At 42.0% G+C, this 15,526-nt stretch overlaps 1 protein-coding gene and 1 pseudogene across 2 annotated transcripts in view; both read right to left on the reverse strand.

Annotated features, from left to right (window-relative positions):
- LOC309852752 (uncharacterized protein) overlaps positions 1 to 15,526 on the reverse strand; it is a 642,676-nt gene that overhangs the window by 38,447 nt on the left and 588,703 nt on the right. The window lies entirely within an intron of this gene.
- LOC309853199 (L-lactate dehydrogenase A chain-like) lies at positions 1,995 to 3,007 on the reverse strand (annotated as a pseudogene). Its single transcript has 2 exons — positions 2,744 to 3,007; positions 1,995 to 2,575 (listed from the first exon to the last, which is right to left on the reverse strand). The product of its transcript is annotated as an L-lactate dehydrogenase A chain-like (transcript).

Genomic DNA, 15,526 nt, shown 5'->3' on the forward strand with positions numbered 1-15,526 from the left:
AGAGTGATTCAATGAGCACTATACAAAGAAATACATCAAACTTGAGAAATCATTAATAAACGAAGATGTGTATTGGAAAGAAAGTCTCAGAGGAAAGTAGTAGCAAGGGGAGAATTTTGAATTTATTTTCCACAAATAGCCCACGGCTCAAGTGTTCATGCAGCCTCCTCTCTTTGTGGATGTGAATACTGAGCTCTGGAGAGTGACAGAATGGCCTTTAATGGATGTGAAATTTGCTGTAATCTTCCTATTGCAGATTGTCCTTGGAACCCTGGGAACTTCTTGCTTTTTTGTCATTGTTCGTCATCTCTTGGCTTAAGGGGATACAGGTCAAAGTCCACAGATTCGCTTTTTTTTTTTTTTTTTAGGCACTTGACTTTAACTAACTCCTAGGTCATTCTCTACAGAGGAATCCCAGTGGAGGCTTTTGATTTGAGTTATTTTCCCAGTGACCTCAGATGCAAAGTTGTTTTCTTAGTCCACAGAGTGTCCAGGGGGTTGTCTATGGGCACCATGTGCCTCCTGAATGTCTTCCACGCCATCACCATCAGCCCCTGGAACTCCTGGTGGGCAGCGCTTAAAGGGAAAGCTCCCCAGTACATTGGCCCCTCAAATATCCTTTGCTGGATCCTGAATATAAACCTAAATATTATGGTTGCTGTGTACGTCACTGACAAATGGAACAACAAAAACACTTCAGAAAATATGGAGTTTGGATACTGGGCTTCTGCACTTCACGACAAAGACACAGACTTACTATATACGGTATCGATACCCTCCCATGATGTTTTGTGCTTGGGACTCATAACTTGGGCCAGTGGGTTCATGGTTTCCACCCTGTATGGCATAAGCAGCAGGTCCAACACATTTATAGGACCAAAGTTTCCCCCAGATCCTCCCCTGGGATTAGAGCCACCCAAAGCATCCTTCTGTTGGGGAGCATCTTTGAATCTTTTTATACCCTCTCTTCCATCAATTACATGTATTTTTCCATTTTTTTGCAAGACCAATTGGTGGCTGATGAATACTTCTGCCCTAATCAATGCATGTTTTCCAACTGTCTGCCCCTTTGTTCTTTGAGTCACGACCACTGTATCCAGACTCTTTTCTGTGTGCACGAGAAGAGATACACAATTCCCTCATCTCATCAGAAAAATTTAAACTATCTGGTTTGCACTGTGTTCAGCTGCTTATACACTCATTCTTCAAGGAATCTTCAGCAAAATTATAATCCATCTCATTTTACATCGAGTTTTGAATAGGACAGAAATTCCTGCTACAACAATAGTGACTAATGACCACTGTGTAATTCTGTGTAATTATTATGGATGTACTCATGTAATTGCATTTTATTAATGGCTGTAGTGGAGAAATTCAGAGTCCAATAAACAAAACATTCATGAAATACTGTGGAGATACTGGAAATGTGTTTGGATATGTATTTTTTTTTTCCAAAAAAAGTCACTGTTCAAATTTTATTTGGTATTTTAGTTGGTATGACACTTAGTTGGTTGCATGGTCTTTTTACATTATACAGCAATGTACACTATATTCTCACATACATGGTACACGAAGAGCCTTTGGAACTAAGCACAATACATGCAATAATTAATTTATACATTGGAGCCCAGGGTGTGACTGACTGGAAAAGATGGACTAGGGATGTTGGGTGTCAGGTGAAGGAACCAGAAGTTATAGAACACACAGGAAATATGCATCTGGTTTGCAGAGCAACTGCAGCATATGCAACATTGGCAGTGATGTCTCTGAGATGAACCCATTTAGGACTACAAAGGCAAGTATCATCCAGCATTAGGGTATAGCTGCAGGGCTTGGTGAGCCATTCCTATTTAGAACTTTAGGAAACTGATGTTTTTTTCCTTAGGCCATTTTGATATTATTTAAGTAACAGATCAGATAATAAGGACAATGAACACAATCTCCAACTAAAACCCTGTCCTAGTCTAGACAGTGAAGTGATACATTAGAAAACTTTAAAACTGCAGCTCCTTTTGGTTCCCCCAGAGAGTATCTGCACTCTTCTTCAAACAGGCCTCTTCCTCAGGAGTTAGAGTCACCTTCACAACATGTGAAATTCCATTCTGTCCCAGGACACAAGGAACACTAAGGAAGACATCATCTTTTATTCCATAGAGTCCCTTAATCATGGTGGAGATTGGATGCACCCGCCTAAGATTCTTCATTATACTTTCTGCCAAATCTGTCACAGACAGTCCAGTGGCCCAGGAAATGTAGACTTTCAGTTTGATCACCTCATAGGCACTGTCAACCACCTGTTTGTGAACCTCTTTTCACTGTTCTTTATCTGCATCAGTGCCTAAGTCAGGGTGCAGATTCTTCAGAGGCACACCAGCAATGATTACTCCACTCCATACAGGGACACCGGAGTCTCCATGCTCCCCGAAGATCCACCCGTGACAGCTTAATGGGTGAACTCCCAGCCTTTCCCTCATTAGGTGATGGAACCAAGCATAATCCAGACTGCAATCACTTCCAATAACACGGTTTTTGGGAAAGCCACTTATCTTCCAAGTCACATAAGTCAAGATATCCACTGGACTGGAAACAACAAGCAACTTCCAGTTTGGGCTGTATTTTACATTAGGAATGATGAACTTAAAGATGTTCACGTTATGCTGAACCAAATTAAGACGGCTTTCTCCCTCTTGCTGACGTGCCCCAGCTGTGATACTAACCAGCTTGGAGTTTACAGTCGCATTACAGTCTTTGCCAGAGACAAATTTTGGTGTTCTATGGAAAAGGCTTCCATGCTGGAGATCCATCATCTCTCCCTTCAGTTTGTCTTCCATGACATCAACAAGAGGAAGTTCATCTGCCAAATCCTTCATTAAGATACTGATGGCACAACCCCAACAACTGTAGTCTTATTTGGGGGGACATGTTCTTCCTTAAGAAGATTCTGAATCAGCTGATCTTTCAGAGTTGCCATTTTGGACTTAGAACCAAAAGGAATCGGGAGTGCACGTCGGGAGGACGAGTGTCAGCAGCGCGCGCGAGACTGGATCTAGACTTGGCAGCAGCCGCTCGGACACGGAGCTGAGCGCAGGAGGGGCCTTAAATGGAACCCTGAGGCTCCCATACGTAATTCTTAATGTGAGATACCAAATGTTCTCAAGATTTACTGGCCATGTGAGAGTAAGGCCAGTGCCTTTTTTTGGAGGGGGAAGGGTTCTCTACTTCTTCCTAGATAGGCCAGTGCCTTTCAAGGGAATAACATGTGGGATGATCAGAGAATTCAGGGTTCTAAGAGGGTTCTGGGTTCTGTATTGGGATGCAAGTGGCCTGAGGTAAAGCTGGGGGAAAATTAGGTTTTAGTTGTGAAGGACAATGACATCTAGGTTGTGCAAATTGTGTCTTACATCCTTAGAGAATGGTAGGTGTTTGAAATAAGAAAACGTGTGTGGAGAAAGATGAACATATTAAAAATGTTTTCAGTTGAACATTGGAATTGTGAACTCCAGGGGATGAAGGAGAATCTTGCAGGAGGATATGTTAGCTAATGTTTTAAAAGGGTAGAGGTGGGGCTCCTGGGTGGGTCAGTTGGTTAAGCAACTGCCTTTGGCTCAGGTCATGATCCTGGAGTCCCCGGATCGAGTCCCACATCAGGCTCCCTGCTCAGCAGGGAGTCTGCTTCTCCCTCTGGCCCTCCCCCCTTCTCATGCTCTCTCTCTCCTTCTCAATCTCTCAAATAAATGAATGAAATCTATTTAAAAAATAAAAATAAAAAAAATAAAAGGGTAGAGGTGGAAAGCAAATATTAAATAAATGTTTTATGTCTGTGATAAAAAATGAATCAATTTTTAGGGTCTGCAGAGGGTAGATTTGTTCTGGGTTAGGTATTGGGGCCAACTGGCTGGTTGCTAAGAAGCAGATTTTAGGGTGGGTGTCTGCATCCAATTTGAGGAGAAAAGCTTATAAAGAAAGTCTTCATTAAGTTTGGATTAGTAAAGGAGCAGCAATTTGGAGACCAGAAACATGAATCTATTGAGTCTGTTTTGTTTAATGAATTTTCCTGCTTTTGAAATCACGCACCAGAGCAAATGGACACATTTGAAAGAAACAGTAGATATCAACTCACACATAATTTAATGCAGATATCTGTAAATAAATTAAATTATAGGGGTTGCAACTTTATTATTATTCTTAAAAGATATTTTAAATTTGTTTGACTGAGGGAGAGAAAGCACAAGTGGAGGGAGAGGGAGCAGACTCCCCGCTGAGCAGAAAGCACAACCAGGGGCTTGATCCCAGGACTGTGGGATCATGACCTGAGTAGAAGGCAGATACTTAACCAACTGAACAACCTAGATGTCAGATGGCTGCAACATTAATGTAATTTTTTTTTTTTTTTTTTTTTTTACTTTGGAGTCAGTTTATCAAAGAACATACAGAGAATTTCCATCTTCCACTCAGACTGTTTCCCCTCTTGTTAACATCTTAGGTTACCATAGTACATTCTGGAAAACTAAGAAACCAACAGTGACACCACATTCGAAATTGAATTGTAGACTTTATTCTTATTTCATCAATTTTAACACAAATGTCTTTTTTTTCCCCCTTTTCCAGGATCCAATCCAAAATACCACATTACATGTAGCCCACATGTGTCTCCCACCTCCTCTTCTCTCTGTCAGATTCTGTCAGATTCTCTGCCTCCTCAGGTTTTAGGAACATGATAGGTGTGCAGAGGACTGGCCAAGTACTTTCTAAAATACCTCTGAAATTGGGTTTGTCGGATTAGATAGTGTTTATAGATGTTTTTTCTCCCTTTTAAAAATTAACATATAATGTGTTATTTGTTTCAGGGGTACAGGTCTGTGATTTCTCAGTCTTACACAATTCACAGCACTCATTTTGGACCTCCCCTTCAGATCACTACGTTTGAATCTTTGTGGTAAATACCCAGTAGTGTGATTGCTGGGTGGTAGGGTAGATCTATTTTCAACTTTTTGAGGAGCCTCCACACAGTTTTCCAGAGTGGCTGCACCACCTTGCATTCCCACCAACAGTGTAGGAGGGTTCCCCTTTCTCCCCATCCTCCACCAACACCTGTTGTTTCCTGATTTGTAAATTTTAGCCATTCTGACCAATGTGAGGTAGGATCTCACTGTGGTTTTGATTAGTATTTCCCTGATGCTAAGTGGTTGAGCCCTTTTTCATGTGTCTGTTGGCTGTTTGGCTGTCTTCTTCTTCTTCTTTTTTTTTTCTTTTTTTAAAGATTTTATTTATTCATTTGACAGAGAGAGATTACAAGTAGGCAGAGCGGCAGGCAGACAAAGGGGGGGAAGCAGGCTCCCCGCTGAGCAGAGAGCACGACATGGGCCTCAATCCCAGGACCTTGAAATCATGACCTGAGTCAAAGGCAGAGGCCCAACCAACTGAGCCACCCAGGTGGCTTGGATGTCTTCTTTGCAGAAGTGTCTTTTTATGTCTTCTGCCCATTTATTGATTGGATTTTTTGTCCTTTGGGTGTTATGTTTGATAAGTTCTTAATAGATTTTGAATACTAGCCCTTTATCTGATAGGTCATTTGTAGGTATCTTCTCCCATTTTGTCCATTGTCTTTTGGTTTTGGTGACTGTTTCATTTTTTATGTAAAAGATTTTTATTTAGGGGCGCCTGGGTGGCTCAGTGGGTTAAGCCGATGCCTTCGGCTCAGGTCATGATCTCAGGGTGCTGGGATCGAGTCCCGCATCGGACTCTCTGCTCAGCAGGGAGCCTGCTTCCCTTCCTCTCTCTCTGCCTAAATAAAAAGATTTTTATTTAGATAAAGTCCCAGTAGATCATTTTTGTCCTTGCTTCCCTTGCTAGGAAGAAGTTGCTGTAGCTGAGGCCAAAGAGGTTGCTGCCTGTGTTCTCCTCAAGGATTTTGATGGATTCCAGACATGTATATAGATTTTTATAAAAACATCTCACATCTCATCTAATCACATCATATCACATCAGGGAATTCATGCAATTAGCCACTACTTATCATTGGCGATGTTAATCTCAATCACGTGGTTATCAAGAGTTGGTAGTGTTATCCAGTCTCTCCACTGTAAAATTGCTATCTGCCCATCCCCATTCTGTACTGACTGGAAGGGAGTCAGTAAGTTTAGCAGATCAATCAGTCTCCACCTCTTAGAAAGAGTGGTATCTGGGGTGCCTGGGTGGCAGTCAGTGAAGAGTTGGACTATAGATTTTGGCTCCGGTCTGATCTCAGGGTTGTATGATCGAGCCCTGTGTTGGGTTCTGGATCTGGCAAGGACTCTGCTTGAGTTTCTCTCTCTCCCTCTTCCCCCCCTGCTCCTTTCTCTCTCTTTCTCTCTAAAATAGGTAGATAAATCTTTTCTTAAAAAGTACATATTTTTTTAAGACATCTTTTAAAAAACAAATAAATCATTTTTTTTTTTTTTAAAGTCACCTGGGTGACTCAGTTGGTTAAGCATCTGCCTCTTGATATGGGCTCAGATATTCATTTCAGGGTCATGAGTTTGAGACCTGAGTCAGGCTCCGTAAGCCCACTTAAAAAAGAAAAAAGAAAAAAAAAGTGCAAATAAACAGGAAGGCATTGGTGGTCTAAAATAATTCACAATTTTTTTCCAAAAGTGAACTTTGCTGTGTAGTTTGCTAAAGAAACACTACTTACATACCCTGTAGATTACAGGGCTTGGAAGCTAAATGTGCCTTAATATTTGCATAAAGCCGATGTTTTCTCATGATTTGATTCTGATTATAATTTTCTTTCTTTAAAAGTCAACTTTTATTGTAATTCACATATGTTATATATTGTGGAAACAGGATCGTAGCTAGCAGGTCAGGGTAATACAAAAAAAAATTTTTTTTAATCTATAGCTCTGTGCTTGTTGGAACAGGCTCTCCCCCGCATGGGGGCCGGCAGCCACACTTGTCCAATGCCTCCCAGCAGACACAGCCCAGGGCACAAGGCCAAGCCCACAGTGTGGTGCACTGGCAGGAGCTGGTGCAGGTGCCTGGGCTGCCGGTGGAATGTGAGTTCCTGGGATCTACTTGGAGTCCAGCTGAGGATAGGGGTCCAAAGCAAGTGACAGGGAGACACTGGTGCAGGCAGGAGGCATGCGGTCTAATTAAATTTTGTTTTTCCAAGGACACAAAAAGTGGTGAGGTGTCCTGGGTACATCAGGCACCTGACAGCGCTGTGATGTGCTCTGTTATGGCCGATGTTACCTTCATCCCCTCAGCTCAGGTGTTCTCTGCCAGATCACCCTGCTCTACAGCTAATACAGCATTTCATTCTTATTTAAATTCAATTAGCCCACATAGAGTGTATCATTAGTTTCCAATGGAGTGTTCAGTGATTCATCAGTTGCATATAACAGCCAGTGCTCATCACAACACATGCCCTCCTTCATGCCCATCCCCCAGTTATGCCATCCGCCCTCCAGCAGCCCTCAGTTAAGAGCCCTAGAGTTAAGAGTCTCTTGTGGTTCATCTCCCTCTCTGATTTTGTTGCCTTCACCTATGGTCTTCTACACTATTCCTATGGTACATATGAGTGAAACCATACGATAATTGTGTTTCTCTGATTGACTGACTTCACTCAGCATAATCCCCTCCAGTTCCATCTATGTTGATGCAAATGGTGGGTATTCTTCCTTTCAGATGGCTGAGTACTACTCTATTGTGTATATGGACCACGTCCTCTTTATCCATTCGTCTGATGAAGGACTTCTTGGCTTTTTTTTTTTTTTTTTTTAAAGATTTTATTTATTTCTTTGACAGAGAGAAATCACAAGTAGATGGAGAGGCAGGCAGAGAAAGAGAGAGGGAAGCAGACTCCCTGCTGAGCAGAGAGTCCGACACGGGACTCGATCCCAGGACACTGAGATCATGACCTGAGCCGAAGGCAGCAGCTCAACCCACTGAGCCACCCAGGCGCCCCACTTCTTGGCTTTTTCAGTTTGCCTGTTGTGGCCATTGCTGCTATGAACATTGGGGTGCAGGTGCCCCTTCTTTTCACTACATCTATACCTTTGGGGTAAATAGTGCAATTGCTGAGATAATACTGTTTTAAAGTTAGTAAAGGGGGTGTCTGGGTGGCTCAGTTTATTAAATGTCTGCCTTCGGCTGAGGTCATGATCCTAGGGTCCTGATATTGAGACCCATGTTGGGTTCCCTGCTCAGGGGGGAACCTGCTTCTCCTTCTTCCTCTGCCCCTCCCCCTGCTTGTGTTCTCTCTCTCTCTCAAATAAATAAATAAAATCTTTAAAAAAAAATTAATAAGGGGCACCTGGATGGCTCAGTGGGTTAAAGCCTCTGCCTTCAGCTTGGGTCATGATCCCCAGGTCATGGGATCGAGCCCCGTGTTGGGCTCTCTGCTCAGCGGGGACCCTGCTTCCTCTTCTCTCTCTCTCCCTTCCTCTCTGCCTACTTGTGATCTCTCTCTGTCAAATAAATAAAATCTTTTTAAAAAAATTAAGAAAGTTTGTTCTTTGCCATTAATATGGGTCCTGGGTGAATTGCTTTGAGATGTGCATAAAACATGGTGTTTATTTTGTATTATTTTTTTAAGATTTTATTTATTTTTTTGACAGACAGAGATCACAAGTAGGCAGAGAGGCAGGCAGAGAGAGGAAGGGAAGCAGGCTCCCTGCTGAGCAGAGAGCTCCATGCTGGGCTCAATCCCAGGACCCTGGGATCATGACCTGAGCCAAAGGCAGAGGCTTTAACTCACTGAGCCACACAGGTGGCTCTACATTACTTCTTTTAAAGTGTATATAATTATCTTGTCAATGTATCATTATGTGCATAAAATGTAAAAATTGCTAGATGAGTTCTGTGATGTTACCTTTTTTAGATTACGCCTCTCACTTAGAAAACCTGGCATGAATAGTCTTTTAGCACCTTTCTGTACGTTGACCAATGTGGTCCTTTTGGATAAATTCTACATCTCACAAATGAGGTTAAAACCCAGGCCCTTCTGTTTACTGGATGTTTGACAGAATAGTCTCATAAAAGTTGAAGAATAATATTCTCTTAGATTATTTTTGTGGTTTTATGTGTTAATGATGAAAGCTCTTTGAATAATACCCAGGGAAATATTCAAAAAAGATTGTGGTCATATATTAGAATGTATAATTTCTTTGCTCAGCTGGGAACTTGCTTCCCCCTCTCTCTCTGCCTACTTGTAATCTGTCTCTCTTGTCAAATAAATAAAATATTTTAAAAAAAGGATCTATAATTTCCATAAAATTGTTCTAAATCACACATGACTATTTCGCTCAAGATTTTACTTCTTTGCTATTCAGAAGTGAATCCCTTAGGGGTGCCTGGGTGGCTCAGTCAGTTAAGCATCTGCCGTTGGCTTAGGTCATTATCCTAGAGTCTCAGGATTGAGCTCCACGTAGGCCTCCCTGTGCAGCAGGGAGTCTGCTTCTCCCTCTGACCCTTTCCCCTCTTACACACTCTCTCTAAAATAAATATATTTTCAAGAAAAAAGAAAATCTTAAAAAAAAAAAAAAGTTTGTCTCTTAGACCAGAGGCAACACGTGGTGAACTTGTTCAAAATGCAGTAACTCGGGGCACCTGGGTGGCTCAGTGGGTTAAGACCTCTGCCTTCACCTCAGGTCATGATCCCAGAGTCTTGGGATCGAGCCCCACATCGGGCTCTCTGCTCAGCAGGGAGCCTGCTTCCTCCTCTCTCTCTCTCTCTGCCTGCCTCTCTGCCTACTTGAGATCACTGTCTGTCAAATAAATAAAATGAAATCTTTAAAAAAAAAATGCAGAAAGTCAGGTCCTATCCCAGAATGGAATCAGAGCCTGTATTTGAATAAGGTCTCCAGCTTGTGGTTGTATACATTAAATTTTTTAGAAGTGCATTTCTGACTTACCATGACTCCCATTGAGAAAGATACACAACTTACGATGTAAATAGAGAGACCAAACATAACCATGTATGCCTGTGTTGATGCCCTAATACATTTTACCATCCCTGGAAGTTATATTTATCAGGGTTTTGTTAACCTTATGCTGTCCTCTTTCCTCTGAATTAGGGAAAAGTCAGGGAGCATTTTTGTGTCTAATCATCTCAGTGTGTAATTCATGCCACTCACCTAAGTCAGTTCTCTGAACTCTCTTAGGTAAAATGACAAACTCTGCACAACGGCCACATAATAAATGTATTATTTATCTCAGAGATGATTGACATTCAGGAATGTGGCTGAAGATTTCTCGTAGGAGCTGTGCTAGTGCCTGGACCCTGCTCAGTGGGATTTCAACCAGTGCTATTGTTAACAATTTTGGGGAAAAAAATCAAGTGGTGAGAACTATGGTAATCCTTCACTACTCTAGATTTCAGTAAGTTCCATTGGGTTAAGTGATCGATAAAAGTAATGCAATCTGGGGCGCCTGGATGGCTCAGTGGGTTGGGCCTCTGCTTTTGGCTTGGGTCATGATCTCAGGGTTCTGGGATTGAGCCCTGTATCTGGCTTTCGGCTCAGCAGTGAGGCTGATGCCCCCTCTCTCTGCCTGCCTCTCTGCCTACTTGTGATCTCTTTCTCTGTCAAATAAATAAATAAAATCATTTAAAAAAATGTAGTACAATCTGCCTCTTAAAGTCTGACCCCAATGCTTTTATTTGTGAAGGGCTCTTCTGAGACTTCCCTCTTTCTTCCATGGAAACTCTTCCGTTGTTCCTGTCATGAGTGGGGGTCAGTGTCACTGTTCACCTTCCTGTAAGACATTCATATTAATTTGCATTGGATTATGCCGAGGACTCAACATGGGGACGGAGTCATGCAGATTAAGTCCACTGATTTCTAATGTGAAATATCAGTGTCATGGATACCTTTCACTTGGATCTGTCTGGAAATCCTCAGTGGATGCCTGGCTCATTTTGTCTCTGCTCATAACTGACATATTGGTGCACACGACAGTCCAAAGAGAAGGAAAGAACATGTTTTCCTGGCAGAATGACTTCTTCAGGCTCTGTGAGTGCAAGGAGACCCATGTACCTTCTCACCTTCAGACCCCTAAGTTTCCTGCCCCCTTCATTGCAATGTTGCAGTAGTGGTCTTCAGATAGGACAATGCTTGCCAGCATCTGCCTCTAGGGATCCTGGAGAAAGAGTCTTTCTCAAACGTTTCAAAGCTCCTTTGGGAGACAATGAAAGGAAACGTGTAATTGTTTTGTTTGGTTGATTTTTTTTTTTTTTTAAATTAGTGACTAGAAAAAGGTTTTTGGAAACTTTCTCCCTACCAGCCTGCACTTTGATTGCCGCTGTGGGAGAAATGATAAGTGCGCTCAGGGGGTTGGTGAGGTTACAGGTTCCTGAATTCATATCTCAGGGTCTGGCTGCCTCTTCTCCTCACCTGTCCTGGCTGTTAGGACCTTCACCTCTGCCCACATTCCTTATAGTGGGAAGTGGCTTCTGTTTCAACTAGAAGGCAGAGTCTACCTTACCTCTGCGTTTATTAAGATTTGTAGATCTTTATTCATTGTTGACATTGACTATGGGGTAAAGCTGTATCTATAAATGGAAACTTTTTTTAACATCTCAATTTAATTTTATTTTTTCAATGTCTTAATTTCTTTTTTAAAAGATTTTATTTATTTATTTGACAGACAAGAGATCACAAGCACACAGAGAGGCAGGCAGAGAGAGATGGAGAAGCAGGCTCCCTCCTGAGCAGAGAGCCCAACTTGGGACTCGATCCCAGGACCCTGGATCATGACCTGAGCCGAAGGCAGAGGCCCCAACCCACTGAGCCACCCAGGTGCCCGGTATTTTCATTTCTTAAGGAATCGCTACACTGCTTCCCAAAGTGACTACGCCAGCTTGCATTCCCATCAACAGTGTAAGAGGGTTCTTTCGCCACATCCTCTCCAACAGTTGTTGCTTGTTGTCTTATTAATTTTGGCCATTCTAACTGGTGTAAGGTGGTATCTCAATGTAGTTCTCATTTGAATTTCCCTGATGGCTAATGATGATGAACATTTTTTCATGTGTCTTTTAGCCATTTGTATGTCTTCTTTGGAGAAGTGTCTGTTTATGCCTTCTGCCCATTTTGTGATGTAAAATCCTAGAGGAGAATGCAGGCAGTAACCTCTTCAACATCAGCCACAGCAACTTCTTTCAAGATATGTCTCCAAAGGCAAGGAAACAAAATAAAAAATGAACTTTTGGGACTTCATCAGGATAAAAAACTTCTGGGGGTGCCTGCGTGGCTCAGTGGGTTAAGCCTCTGCCTTTGGCTCAGGTCAAGATCTCAGGGTCCTGAGATGGAGCCCTGCCTCAGGCTCTCTGCTGAGTGGGGAGCCTGCTTCCCTCTCTCTCTGCCTGCTGCTCTGCCTACTTGTGATCTCTCTCTGTCAAATAAATAAATAAAAATCTTTTAAAAAAAGATAAAAAGCTTCTGCACAGCAAAGGAAACAGTCAACAAAACAAAGAGGCATCCTAGGGCATGGGAGAAGATATTCGCCAATGACACTGTAGACAAAGGGCTGATATCCAAGATCTATAAAGAACTCCTCAAACTCAACATAAAAATAAATAAATAAATAAATAATTTTAAAAACCCCGAAAACAAACAAACAAACAAAAAAACAGATAAACATGGCAACCGGATGCTTTTAAGTGGTTTACAATTCAGTCACCAACACAACTATAGGAAGACTATTTTATTTTCTATAGTTGAAAAAGCACTTACTATTTCCTAGAACGGGTGCAATAAAGAAAAAGGATTACACCAAATTTCAAGGAATGGTGAGGAATTAGAATTTTCATATATTGTTTTTAGGAGAGTAAAAAGTACATTCAGTTTGGAAAACTTTGTGGCAGATATTTATGAAATATACATTTATCTACTTAAATCGGAGCATTTTGTCACCCTAAAATATGTCTCTTTGGTCCAAGGATGAATTGGGGCTGATATTTTTAAAAATATTTTTAAATATTTTTTTAATTTTTTTTATAAACACCAGATAAAGGAAAAGCTCTGAAACCCTGTATCTGTTTGCTTTTGAAAGAGACATTTGGATTTAGAAGGGGAAACTTCATCTGTAAGTTGTCTCCCTCTGTGTTCCTGAAAGAGGGAGAATGTGTCAGTCTCCAGAAGCTGTGACCAGTGCAGAAGGCATGGATCTAAATGTGGTCACAACCACAGCCTTGGTTCTCATGCTTAGGCAAAGGTCACCTCCCAAATGCTTCCCAGTAGGATCACATGTGGGATTTCAGAATTATCATGACTGGTGTCCTCCCCCTCAGATTCTGTACATTTTTTTGGGTGGAAATAACAGTGCTTTGTTAATTAAGGGCTCCAGGTGATTTTCAGTGAGGCCAGGGGTAATCCCGAGGGCTTCAGGTGCTTTTTATGAGAATGGAGAGGTGGCTTTGGCTCACAGAGAGGTAACAGGGTCTCTTCTATGTGAATCTGGAGGGTCGGGTCCATGCAGCACATGGACTATGCTGTAGTGAATTTGTGGGTTCTAGAAGCAGGAAGGAAAAGTCAGGGATTGGGTATATAAATAAGAGGTCACATTTCCTGAATGGCTCCTGACACAAGGGACGAAGAAGTTGGGACTTCTCTGCATTTCTGGGTCCTGCCTTTGGGTAAATAGTTTACAGGTGAAGAGGTTCTACTGGCGGCTTTATGGGCATTTTCTCATGATGCAGCTGTGATTTCTCCACAAAAAGCTTGTGAGAAACAAATCTAGAGGACAAGGAGAAAGAATGGCCAGTTCTCAGGTAAGCTTGGTGTCCCAGGAGAGACTGTATCATGCTTTTCTCCTGAAATTGCTTGCATTTAGAAACTGCAAATGTTTCCTCTAGTTCCGATGTTTCTTCTTATATTTTCACCTATTTTTAAAACATTTTAAAACCTTTTCAGAAATGAAACTGAATGCTAGGTCTGCAGAACACTTCTCCCCTATATCCCAGAGACTGTGTCCTGTGTCTTCAACCTGGGTTCCAACATGGTATCAAGAGCTGTCAATTTCAATGAAAACCTGCAACTGTTGAAAATATTCTGTTGGTGACTGATCTAGAGGGGAAGGTGTGAATCCAAGATTCCTATTGCTGCTGAGGTTTGTTCTTGGGATCTCAGCGAAGAAAAACATTTCTCATGTAGGTCCCATGTAGATACTTTATCAGCTCTGTGTAGCCCAGGAATTAGAAAATGCCCAAATCAACATAATAGATATGAAATCAAGAATATCTTGGAAAGTTCTTGGGGAAAAATCATGGAGTGAGTCTTGCTCTTTAGAATGTGAGAAAGATACTCTATTTAAAATATACTAGATGGGAGCCTGTATGGCTCAGTGGGTTAAGTGTCAGACTCTTGATTTCAGAACAGGTCCTGATCTCAGGGTCCTGAAGCCCTGTTTTGGCTCCATTCTCAGCAGGGAATCTATTGAGATTCTCTCTGTGCCTCTTCTTCAGCCCTTCCCCCTTCTCTCTAAAATATAAATAAATCTTTAAATAAAGTAAAAAAATATATATACTAGCTATTACAGGTCATGGAAACTGGTGTTTCAATGCCTCTGAGAATCAGATGGCGACCCCAAACACGGATCAAAGATTGGGAGGAAGCCAGTCATGTGGGCCTTGAGAAGAATGCACCTGAGGGAGAACAGAGGAGACATAAATTGACTGAACACCCTGCCAGAGAGCTGCAGTCAGGGCACCAGAGGAGAGGCTGGCTGCCAGGATGCAGTGAGTGGGGCTGTGTTGAAAGGAGGAAGGTGAGGAGTTGTGAGGACTTAAGGCCCTTTATTCATCACTGTACCTGGTTGTTAGGGCCTATGGCTACCTTGAGGTGGGTTCCCTGTTGGGGCTATTTGGACTCAGCAGAGGGGTCGCTATGGGCACTTTCTGTACTTCTTTACTCAAGCCTCTTTGCCTAAAAGCAGGCTCTACAGAATCTACATGTGATTGAAGCGTATATAAATCCACTGCATTCTCATAATTAGATTTCATTCTGAATTTCTGTTTCCAGACTCTAAGGAAACACCTGTGATGGTGTGTCCTTGGGTGTGCCTTAGGCACTGATAGCAATTTGTTTACATACACCTGATGTGAACTGCATTTATTCGCTTTGTGTTGACTGCCAAATTCATCCCTTATAATGTTCATATTTTCTCTCTTATTATTTATAAGAAGCTTAGATGTTCTGAGCCAAATGCAGCAACCATCGCCTTCCAGGTGGAAACTTCTTTGTTGTAAGTTTCTCTTGCTTTTAGTTTCTTTTTATTTTTTAAATTTTACTTATTTATTTATTTGACAGACAGAGATCACAAGTAGGCAGACAGGGAGACAGAGAGAGAGGAGGAAGCAGCTCCCCGCTGAGCAGAGGGCCCAATGCGGGACTCGATCCTAGGACCCTGGGACCATAACCTGAGCCAAGCAGAGGCTTTAACCCACTGAGCCACCCAGGCACCCCGAGTTTCTTTCTTTTTTTTTTTTAATATTTTATTTACAGTTTGAGAGAGAGTATGAGAATTAGGGATGGGGAAGAGGTAGAAGCCG

This window comes from Mustela nivalis (assembly GCF_964662115.1).
Source record: "Mustela nivalis genome assembly, chromosome: 18".
NCBI lineage: Eukaryota > Metazoa > Chordata > Mammalia > Carnivora > Mustelidae > Mustela > Mustela nivalis.